The 11,773-nt window shown below is 38.7% G+C and overlaps 1 non-coding gene across 1 annotated transcript; it reads left to right on the top strand.

Annotated features, from left to right (window-relative positions):
- The first annotated feature begins 655 nt into the window (after positions 1–655).
- On the top strand, positions 656–727 carry trnap-agg (transfer RNA proline (anticodon AGG)). The gene has a single exon. It is a non-coding gene; the product is annotated as a tRNA-Pro (tRNA).
- Positions 728–11,773: the final 11,046 nt, after the last annotated feature.

The raw sequence follows: 11,773 nt of genomic DNA, 5'->3' as shown, positions 1-11,773 counted from the left end.
ACACGGATTTCAGTCGCCTGTTCCCTAATCTTTAGACGCCCTCTGCTGGATGTTGCATTTGCCTTTTGATCTCACCGATACATTTTTGGTCTGTTTCTGTTGCGAGTCCGTCTTTCAGAACTCACCTAGCACAAGTCTCTCTGGCTGAAGTGGCCTCTCTGCTTCAGCATCGTGCCCTCACTCAGCCATTAAAAACGTCACTCGGACTTCTGACATGCTGACATGAAATGTCAAGAGAGAGTGGCGGAGACGCTTAAGCCAGAGAGAAGATGAAAAGGGGGTGTGGCTGCGAAACGCTTGACAGCTGCACGACACTCTCCACGCAAGGCGTGACCACAGGTTAAAGGACACCTTTCGGCACATTAAGCTCTAAGCACACACCTGGAGGATGCGGGAATCAATCCCGCTACCTCTCGCATGCAAAGCGAGCACTGTACCACGCAAGCTAACCCCCCTCACTGGGACTCATGCCTTGGTGTCGCCTAGTGCCGCTTGTTCCTCTCTTACCGGGCGCAGTTCACTGCCCTTCGTCTGCAAGGCAGTCGTGTAATTGCGGCATTCTTGACTAATTGATGAAGGTCTGACTGGACGAGCGAATGACGCCGCTCCCCCGTCCTCAAACTCACTGACAGATTGAAATAGAAAGTACTGCTGTGGCTCGTTGGTCTAGGGGTATGATTCTCGCTTAGGGTGCGAGAGGTCCCGGGTTCAACTCCCGGACAAGCCCTTGTGTGCTCTTTTCCTCCTCGTCCACAAGACTGGGAACTGATATCCACATCACTTCGCAGCGTCTGCTTATGGCAAACGATGGAATGTGACTAATGACTCAACGAGCCTGGTGAATACTCATCACGTGGCACAATGAGAGCGTGCAGTCAGCTGTCCAAGACGGCAACCTCATTGCTCGTTCAAAAGAACACGTCCTGAAAACTCATCACCACTATGTCGTAGATGAGCACCGCGATCGCTTGTTGTCATGCGTCCTTACTTGGGAAATGCAGAAGCAAAACCTGCCCTCTCTCAGCCACCAAAACGGGTGCGGCTTGCCTTGTGCTCTCTGCGCCTCGCATATTTGTGGAGCTGTCTGCTTTTCTTTCTGTTGAAGTACTCAAGTTACGGGGTGTCCTGCAGACTATGATGTGCTCACTGGCAGCTTTCAAGATTTGAAGGGAAACTACGAGCTTGATGGCTCAAGTCGAACGAATGTGATTGTTAAGCAATCGATGATCAAAAGCACGTCTTCTAACAATTCGTGAGAGTATTATCAGCACTGTTTTCACTCGGATATACTTTTCACATGCTAAGCTGACAAATTGGACGAGAAAATGCCGGAGATGCACTCAGTGCAGACTGAGGTTGGGAAGGAGGTGTGGCCCTTCAACGCTTGACAACTGAAGGACATTCTCTCCGCAATGGAGGAGCACCTGTCAGAAGTCGCAGAGGCTAAAGGAGAGCACTTGGCTCCCGGAGCTCCAAACTCAGACCTGGAGGATGCAGGCATCGATCCCGCTACCTCTCACATGCTAAGCAAGCACTCTACCATTTGAGCTAATCCCCCCTCGCGTCACGCTTCTCGGCATCATGTCTTACCGCCTCTGCCCCTCTTACTGGGCACCGCCCACTGCCCTTGGTCTGCAAGGCAGTCCTTTCAAGTGCGATGACGATGCTGGGACCTTCGTTGCCTATTGTATGAGCTGAACGTTTGTGCTCATCAATTCAATGCTCTTTCCATCAACTCATCTTGTCTTTTGATGCTTCGTGTTTTGCGCTCCTTTGATTATCGGCATATCGGGTGACTGCAAACACTGAAGTTCTTGCTTACGGGGTGTGGAACATTGATTTGAAATGATCGCTGTTCTGTCATGTTGACTCCGAGTGAATCTTTCTTTGGCAACATGGGCAGGCTGTCAGCAACGTGAGCGAAAGTAATGGCAAATTTCTTGACTTATTTCTGAATGTGAATGTTCTTTAGGAAAGGGATGTGGCGTTGCTTCTCCCCCGTGTAAAGGTCACGCATTCCAGAAGTGGTTATAAGCGAACAGTTGCCGCAAGTGTCTGAAAAGGGCAGGAGAGGATGTAGCCCTGGCCCGAAACTCATGACTTTCTGATGATGAGAGTGCGAGAGGTCCCTCATTTGTAGGGAATCCAAAGTAACAGCTGCTGCCCTGTGGTCGTTGGTGAGGTAGGGGACTAAGCAGAACACCAGATGATATGAGAACGTTCCTGAATATAGTGGAAATAATATCCTCAGTCAGAAATGAACTTGCTTCAGTCGCTTGAATTTTATTGTAATATTTCCCTAAAATTGCTTTAAATACACACCAGAAATATACACAATGAAGTTTAATTAATTCATGTTTTTTAATCAGTGCAATTTAACAATGTATTTTAATGTCTATAAGATTCAATATTTTAGCTAATAGATGTAGAGCCTTAATATGCAATAGTAAATTTTCAGAATACCTGGGGAGCAACGAGAACAAAAATTAAATACATATTTAAATCCAGTGTACAGATGCAGCCATTCAAAGTGTACGGCACAGACACGTACCGCGCGTAATTGGCTACATCCTTGCGCATCATGACACGGGGTGACGTGAAAGCCACTAAGACATCAGGTACTACTGCTGTATTTATGAAGAAGAAACAAAACAAAAAGTGTACTAACAACTGTGCCATCCTACTCCTTAGTTAATACATTTTATTATTTATAAACAGTAAAAAGAGATGCTTCATATTGCTTGACTAATTTTAAAACCTAAGTTATAAATGCTGACGCGATTGGTGTATTAAGCACCCTAGGCAGCAGAACTCAGCTCCGCGCCTCCTCCTTCTCTCGGTGCAGCGCCAGGTCTAAATATCTAAACATATGTATCTACAGTATATAGCAGGTAGTGTCACTGTATTCCACTTTCTTTGTAAACGCGGAAAAACAGATTCACAACGCGACGCTGCGTCACTGTGTAAAAAAAAAACGGTTTGAACACCCTATATTGTAAAGAGCTGCTGAGCTATTGTAAGAATAGGAGTTCCTGCTGTCAGAGGGGCTGGAAAGTGCCCGCGGTCATTTAATTAGCATTACAATTCGCACTGAATTGAACCCATTCAGAGCCTACATTACATTTTAGCATTTCATTCAGGTCAGAAAACCTGAAGAAGGCGTGAGTTTTCTTTCTTCTCTTTTAAAGGTGTGTACAATGCTGTAATACAATTTAAAATAAAATTTTAAACAGTATCAACTAAACTCCATTAATATAAGTATAGAGTGGTATTAAATAAATACATCTTTTTAGTATAAATTACACTTTTCTAAAATGTATTTAAAAAATAAAAACGATTACAATCTAATCTTTCAACGTTTGATCCCAAGAAAAATAAATCTAAACGGGGAGAAAGCTATGCTGAAAGTTTATTAAGATACTTAGAAGACAAAGATAACAATTTATGTTGCATTTGTCTGATTGTGAATCAAAAACTACATATAATTAAACACGCGTTTGTGATTTAAATCAAAACGCGATTTAAATCAATATAAATGTTTATATTGTAACGCATACTGTACAGTACCTCCATTTCTCTAAAAAAAAATTAAAATATTGTTTGTACAGCCTAAGAGGGGGGGTCTACTCTCAGTGACAGCTGACAATCCTCCATACACTCAAGTGAAAAATTAATTATGTTAACGTCGTATTTACAATTTGCTGATAATAGAAATGTTAAGTTCTCTAAAGCTTTGTGATAGTTTACCCAGGCAGCAAAAGATTGGCTACACTGGGAAGATGCAACACAGAATATATGATTAATAACCTTTTAAATCTGAAGGGAGATCTAAAGGGATCTCACAAACACACACACACGATAGAAGCACGGACAGTTGTCAAAAGGAAAGAAGGTGACTATTCATTGTTATTAAAAATGACTTAAATTCGATCATGTTGTGATATTTAGAAATATAAAAAGTCAATTAATTGTCCATAATATTGCTATTCTATTTTTTCAAAGAAATGGTTGTTAAGAGAAAAGTCCTTACACCGGCTGGATTTGAACATACAGATGCAGCCATTCAAAGTGCGCGTCACAGACACGTACCGCAGGTGACGTCGCTCAGTATGACGCAAGATGACGCGTGGCACCGCAGTACGTGATTGGTTGACCGACAGGGGCACTCGTGGTCCGTTGGTCTGTCGTAGAAAGACTTACAGTAAAAACGTCTTTGCTGTGCCCGTTGTAGATATTGAATTTTACCACTGAAGGGAAATCTTAGTAGCTGAGCATAAAAAGAATAGGAGCATACTGTAACGCGTGTGAAGGCCATAAACGATATTAATTTTGGAACATAAACATACAGTATATACTGTAGCTGGTCTTGGTACTTTAAAGAAAAAAATACACACCAGTATTCCATTTCTCCCTAAACATTTTAAGCTTTGAAGTCTTTAACTAACATGATACCGGAGTCAACAAGCATACTTTTAGAATTTGATTAAAAGGGAATATAATATGGAATCGCGTATCTAAAGAATTTAATAACGGTATTCGTGTGCTGCGACAGGGCTGTGTAGGGCTTTTTCGCCTGCCTGTTCATGTGAGCTGTCTTCTAGCCGACTGGTCTAGGTGCGTGACTAGCAACTGGGAGGTTGTGTGATCGAATCCAGCTGGTGCCGGACTTTTCTTTTAACAAACATTTCTTCGAAAAAATAGAATAGCGATATTATGGACAATAAATTGACTTTTATATTTCAAAATATCGCAACATGAACGATATTTGCGATATTTTGAACATATCTTCCCTTCTGACAGCGGTTCCTCCTTCTATTGTGTGTGTGTGTGCAACAGAGTAAATTTTTATAGAGAAATGGAGGCTGGACAGTATGCGTTACAATATAAACATTTATATTGATTTAAATCGTGTTCTGATTTAAATCGCAAACGCGTGTTTAATTATGTGTTTTTTAATCATAATCAGGCTAATGCATTTCTACATTTTCTGTATGAACCAGCTTAGAGGTTCATACAGAAAGACAGCTTGTGTTTAAATTGAGTGTAAGGTAATTTATGCTTCTAAAGTCATGGTCAGCATTTATTATTGTACTGTGCTGTAAACTTTTTCTGTGCCTAGTCACATTATTTTATAGCGTTTTTATTGCGTTATTAAATCCGGTGGCGCTGTGTGTTACAGTAGTTTCCTGACTCCCATGTCACATGGTCTGTGATTGAATCCCATAGAACTATGACTTTATTTTTTAACAAACATTTCTTTGAAAAAATGAAACGTTTCCCTTGGTCAGAGATTAAATAAAACCTCACTCGCACCAAACAAATTTATATTTCTAAATATCACAAAATACGTTCATTGTCTTCCAATCGAGTCGAGTTGACATTGGAAGCCTGCCACACCCGGACTGTTAAACCAACGCATTAGCACGTCAAAGCCCATCGAGGGTATTGAGCCAGTATTGGCTTTAGTATTCCCCCCTCTCCCCTCAATTCAATTCAATTCAAGGTGTTTTATTTGTATGACAGATGGGTACAAGCAGTGTTGGGTATGTATATTGTAACGCTTACGGCAGACAGGCACTGTGTAAGAGCCGGCGCACCAGAGCAGCGCACCGAGGGAGCGTCTGCATTTCTAACTTAGTTTTTAAAATTAGTCAAGCAATATGAAGCATCTCCTTTTACTTAGTGCCTGAGCATAAAAAGAATAGGAGCATACTGCAACGCGTGTGAAGTCCATAAACGATATTAATTTTGGAACTTAAACTTACAGTATATGGCTGGTCTCGGTACTTTAAAGAAAACATACACACCAGTATTCCATTTCTCCTAAACATTTTAAGCATCGAAGTCTTTAACTAACGCGATACCGGAGTCAACAAGCATACTTTTAGAATTTGATTAAAAGGGAATATAATATGGAATCGCGTATCTCAAGAAATTAATAACGATATAATTATATTCATGTTGCAAAAGAACTGCAACGGACATAAAAACTCCCTTGCTTTTAACAGAGCGTTCCATAATTTCTAACTACGAAAATGCCAGGTGAAAGGATTTGTAAACATATTTTGTTAAAGCAAGTCAGAACCCATTCAGAGCCTACATTACATTTTAGCGTTTCATTCTGAGCAGAAGACCCTCACACCTGAAGAAGGGGGAGGTGTTTTTCGCTGGAAATCTCGCCTGCTTCTACTTTACAACCGGAGTGCTGGCTGTGACGAATTAAACCGGTATTACAGGTTACAATCACAGACCATGTGACATGGGAGTCAGGAAACTAACACAGCGCCACCAGATTTGATAACGCTATGAAAACGCTATAAAATAATGTGACTAGGCACAGAACAAGTTTACAGCACAGTACAAAAATGCTGACCATGACTTTAGAAGCATAAATTGCCTTACACTCAATTTAAACACAAGCTGTCTTTAGCCCTCTAAGGTGGTTCATACAGAAATGTAGAGATCCAGGCTCAGAACACACAGCTTCATTAGCGAATACATATGCAGGACAACTAGAGAAGACGTTTTACAGAGGATGGATTTTTAGAAACATCCCATCAGTGACATCACTGAAGTCAACTCCTAGGTACTGTAACTGTCGTGTGGATAGTTTCACAAGAATCAGACAAAGGTTTAAGCATCGCTTGTTCTAGATAAAACTGCAAAAAAAAACAACAACCCATAATGTACTTCTTTGCGGCTCTGTTTGCCCAAATCATATATTCACAACGTGAAATCTAGAAAATAATATTACGTAACCAAAATCCGCAATATGGAAACAGAACCTGTGTAATTGTTGATAGATGATGTACTCGTAACATTTTTTCAAGACGAACTACAACATTTAAAAAATGACTTGTATGTACTTGATATCTCTAATCAATCCACGGGTCCCAGCACGAAACGAAAGTAAAACGCATACCGTTTCGCGCTTCTTATTAGTTGCTCAAAAGTAATTTGACCGTATGAAATGCATAATATAAACCTAGAAACATATACGTGAGTAGTACTTAAGCACTGTAGTATCGGTGTTAAGACATACCTCTCAAATACTGTAAATCAAGTTAAAAATATCTCAAGATTCTGGTCATAATGAAACCATGTTTCGTGTATGTTTTCTTTAAAGTACCGAGACCAGCCATATACTGTATGTTTATGTTCCAAAATTAATATCGTTTATGGCCTTCACACGCGTTGCAGTATGCTCCTATTGTTTTTATGCTCAGCTACTAAGATTTCCCTTCAGTGGTAAAATTAGATATGAATATTCAATACTTAAACGGGCACAGTTAAGACATTAAATATACATATACATACTGTATACAGTACAGTTTGCATACGGTAATATGTTTATGTCCCTAAATCAATCTCTTTTATGAGCATGTGAAAGGCATGGTGAATCACTGTACTTTGCATGATTGGAAAAAAATGCGTGATTGCGAAATGCTGTGGCGTTACTTTTACAAAGACGGTCAATGAAAAAAAGAATGTGGACCAGGGCAATACTTTGAGTTTACAGCTTGTCCAAGGTCATTTATTATTAATACTATTATTAATATCTTCGTTAAAGACTTTGATGGCTACAGCTCAAACATGAGAGGTTGAGCTTTATTAGCTCCACCTTGCGGAAATTCCGGATACTATTATTTTGCTAGCGGTATTTACCGGTAACTCGCGGTATTTACCGGTAGCTTGCGGTAGACTGCGTACAGCGTACCGGAAAATAATGCGGTATCGCCCGCGCATTTTGAATGGCTGCATCTGTACAACCTTGGGTTCAGAAGTCAGAAACATAGACCACAGAACCTCCCAGAGTAGTCACGTGAAGAGAGGTGTAACAGCCCTACACATACAGAAGCAACAGACATTGTACAGCTTGTATTACTGTGTTGCAGTACACGAATATAATTATATCGTTATTAATTTCCTTAGATATGTGATTCCATATTATATTAGCAGAAAAGCTTAAAACTACCACTTTTTATACACGCTATTTCACATGTTAGTTAAAGACTTTGATGCTTAAAATGTTTAGGGAGAAATGGAATACTGGTGTGAATTTTTTCTTTAAAGTACCGAGACCAGCCATATACTGTATGTTTATTTTCCAAAATTAATATTGTTTATGGCCTTCACACGCGTTACAGTATGCTCCTATTCTTTTTATGCTCGGCTACTAAGATTTCCCTTCAGTGGTAAAATTCCATATAAATATTTAATACTTAAACGGGCACAGTAAAGACATTAAATTTACATATACATACTGTATACAGTACAGTTTGCATACAGTAATATGTTTATGTTCCTAAATCAATATCTTTTATGAGCATGTGAAAGGCATGGTGAATCGGAGATTCTCAAAAATTACTGTACTTTGCATGATTGGAAACAAATGTGTGATTGCGAAATGCTGTGCTGTTACTTTTACAAAGACGGTCAATGAAAAAAAGAATGTGGACCAGGGCAATACTTTGAGTTTACAGCTTGTCCAAGTTCATTCATTATTAATACTATTAGTAATATCTTCGGTAAAGACTTTGATGGTGACAGCTCAAACATGAGAGGTTGGGCTTTATTAGCTCCACCTTGCGGAAATTCCGGATACTATTATGTTACTTGCGGTACCACGTGGCACTATGCGAGAATTTAGGGTATTAATACTGTAACTTGCGGTAAACTGCGTCAAGCGCAACGCAGAATAATGCGGTATCGCCCGCTTTTTTTGAATGGCTGCATCTGTACATTTGGCTTGATTTTGTTTAATGCAAGTTTTCATTTTCTTTCTGGAACAACTTGCTTTTCATGAAATTCATACAGCTTGCGAAAGATTAAATACAAGTCTTGCCTTGTATATCGCAGGCTGGCAAGAATGAAGCATTATTTTCTTTTTTTTAATCAGAAGCTTGCAAATGGAGAAAAGGGACACACGTGAGTCTCTGTTAATTGAAAGGTTAGTGGTTTGAGCCCACCCAGAAATGTACTTCTCATTATTGTGATGTAAACCTCATCTCTACTTATTTGGATTTCTTAGCAAAACCTTAACCCACTTCATATTTGCAGGAAATGTGATTTTTTTTTGTTAAACACTTAAGTTACTTAAGTACGTAAGTCAATATCACTGGGAATGGCCAATAATGACCAACATTCAAGGACGTCATATTCAGCCATGGACTTTGATCTTCGAATGGCTGGCAGGAGAATTCATTTATGCTCTCGTTGCACCCTTAGTTAGAATATTTAAAATTACAACACAGATTTGTTGGAGAACTTGACAAGCAAAAAAGACAGTTGAACAGCATGATTATGTTCGGACTGTACATTTGTACTTTAATAGTTTTGTATATTTATCTTAATTTTAATATACATGTAACAATAAATGCTGTTCTATGTAAATAAATGTTGTTGTATTTTATCATATTTTAGCGGAGGGCACAAGGTGGTCTATTATACCTTGTGAAACTTCCAAGACAACTATAACAGAGCCTTATATTTTAAGAAAATTTGCTTTAAAAGAATTTGTAAGATATCATCCCTCAATATCGACGTTCAAATGAAGGATTTGAAGAAGCAACAGCGATAGGAGAGTACATTGATTTTGGACCAATGTTTGCATCTGAACAATCCTTCCTCCTGGAAAGAAGAAAAAAAACAGGTATGTTTTGAGTCTCTTGATGATGCTCTTCTGGATAAAAAAAACGTGCAAATTTGTTTCAGATGTATTTTGGATAAAATTATAACTGTCATCGAAGAGAAATTTGATCAGTTGAATGCAGTCAAAACTTTTGACATTTTATATGATGACAGGACGTACATTTAGGAATCAGTACCGATAACACTGCTGCTATTGATGGAATAGAAATAAGTGATGTATTGGCAGTTTTATCTGAGGCAAGAAGTATTAGAACACCTCCTATAAACATGTTAGGATTCAGAGCAAGAAATCTTTTTCTGCTGCTGTGATGTTATGCCGCCTTTCGCCTGTAGATGGCTCTCTACAGTAATTTTTAAAAGTACTAATCGGGATGGATTACTGTACTTATCCTCAGTAAAGGGGAATATGTAAGTAGTGACTATCCAAATAGCATTTTTGTGTGAAACACATTTCAGAAAATTGTAAACCAATTTTCAAAACTCACAATAACACAAACACAATAAGTAAATAAGACAAAGGCAAAACATAAGTTCACAGGCACTTTCTGCATATTTACCACGACCTTGCCTTCTGATCATAAAAAGTCTTAAAATCTTGCATTTTACAAGAAATTTTAATATAAATGGGACATTTTGAACATAGCATATGAGAATATATGGTTAACCGAGGATGAGCAAAGGGTGATGGCACTTTCTGCTTATTGCTATAAACCTACCCCCTGGTTATAAAAGCATCTCAAAATTCTGACACTGAGGTGTGAGAGACAATGGAACAGACTATCAAAATCCTGAACTTTAGGAAATTTTACTGTACCATTTTTTAAAATATGACCCTCTGAACAAAGCATGAGAGAATGCATTGGGAATGCACTTTCTACTGTATTGCTATGGCCCTTCCTCTTGATTATGAAAATGTCTCAAAATTCTGACACTGAGGTGTGAGACACAATGTAACAGGCTCTCTTAATCCCGAAATACAAGAAATTTTACTGTACCATTTGAACATGGCATGTCCCTCCTTCCTCATTACCAAAACATCTCAATGTTCCAACACTATGTACATTTGTAATTACAACACTTCACTGTTGCATTTCTGAGTTGTGACATTGTGAACATGGCATGTTAAAGTATATAGAAAATCTAGATCAGAACAGGCCAAATGCAATTCATAGTGATTTATCATTCTCTTACTTTCTAAATGAAAAAAAAAAATCAGTGATTATGACACTTCGGTATGACATAAAATATGCTTCAATGACAGAATACATAATCATGGAAAAGATACCCACAGTGGACATTCATATTTGTGATTATAGGAATGTTAAATATCAGGTGAGTAGCTGCGTCAGCATGTGTAGGCTGCAAAGGAACAAGTAAAAGGTTATTCCATGCTGAAAAGAGAAGAAAGGAAACACGTGTTGGCCGTGGAGCCTTCTTCAGGTGTGAGAAAGACAGGGCAGTAAGCAAAGATAATTTTCTTTTTATCTTTGCTTACTGCAGTTTATCTTTGATGACAACATCAAAGACATTAGGTAATTTTTATCGCTAACAGCTCAACATCATCTTCCTTTTATATCTAACCTCATCAGATTTCTCAACTCCCAACTCTTCCAGTTTCTCACTTCAGAGAAGGATAAAAAACTCAATCATCCTCTACAGAGAAAAACCATCAACACCCCTACCACCTCCACCAATCCTAACCTTGTTGTTACTGTACCCTCTGACCTTTCCCTTTCACCCCTTTGCATCCTCAGCTAACATATTTTAATATTACAACACAATTACAATAGATTGTATTTATGTTTAAAATTAAGGTAAATATGTCAAAATATCAAAATCCAACTGCACAGTGCTAACGTAACAATGCTAGTCAAGTTCTCAAACAAATCTGCATTGTATTTTTAAAATATTTCAGCAGAGGATGTGACGGGAGTATAAATGATTCGACGATCATTTTTCTTGTGTGAATATGTTTTTTTGGGAGTTGTGATGTTGGGCATTATTGGACATTTTTGACACGTGTTGAACACTCGCATTTCCTGCAAATATTAAAATGGCTATGGTTTCGCTGAGAAATCCAATTGACCTATGCGAAGACAATGTTTACATCGCAAAAGAAACC

This window comes from Atractosteus spatula, chromosome 10 (assembly GCF_055471065.1).
Source record: "Atractosteus spatula isolate fAtrSpa1 chromosome 10, fAtrSpa1.hap1, whole genome shotgun sequence".
Classification (NCBI taxonomy): domain Eukaryota; kingdom Metazoa; phylum Chordata; class Actinopteri; order Semionotiformes; family Lepisosteidae; genus Atractosteus; species Atractosteus spatula.
The sequence above is the reverse complement of the archived record's forward strand: the minus strand, read 5'-3'. Positions and strand labels throughout refer to the sequence as shown.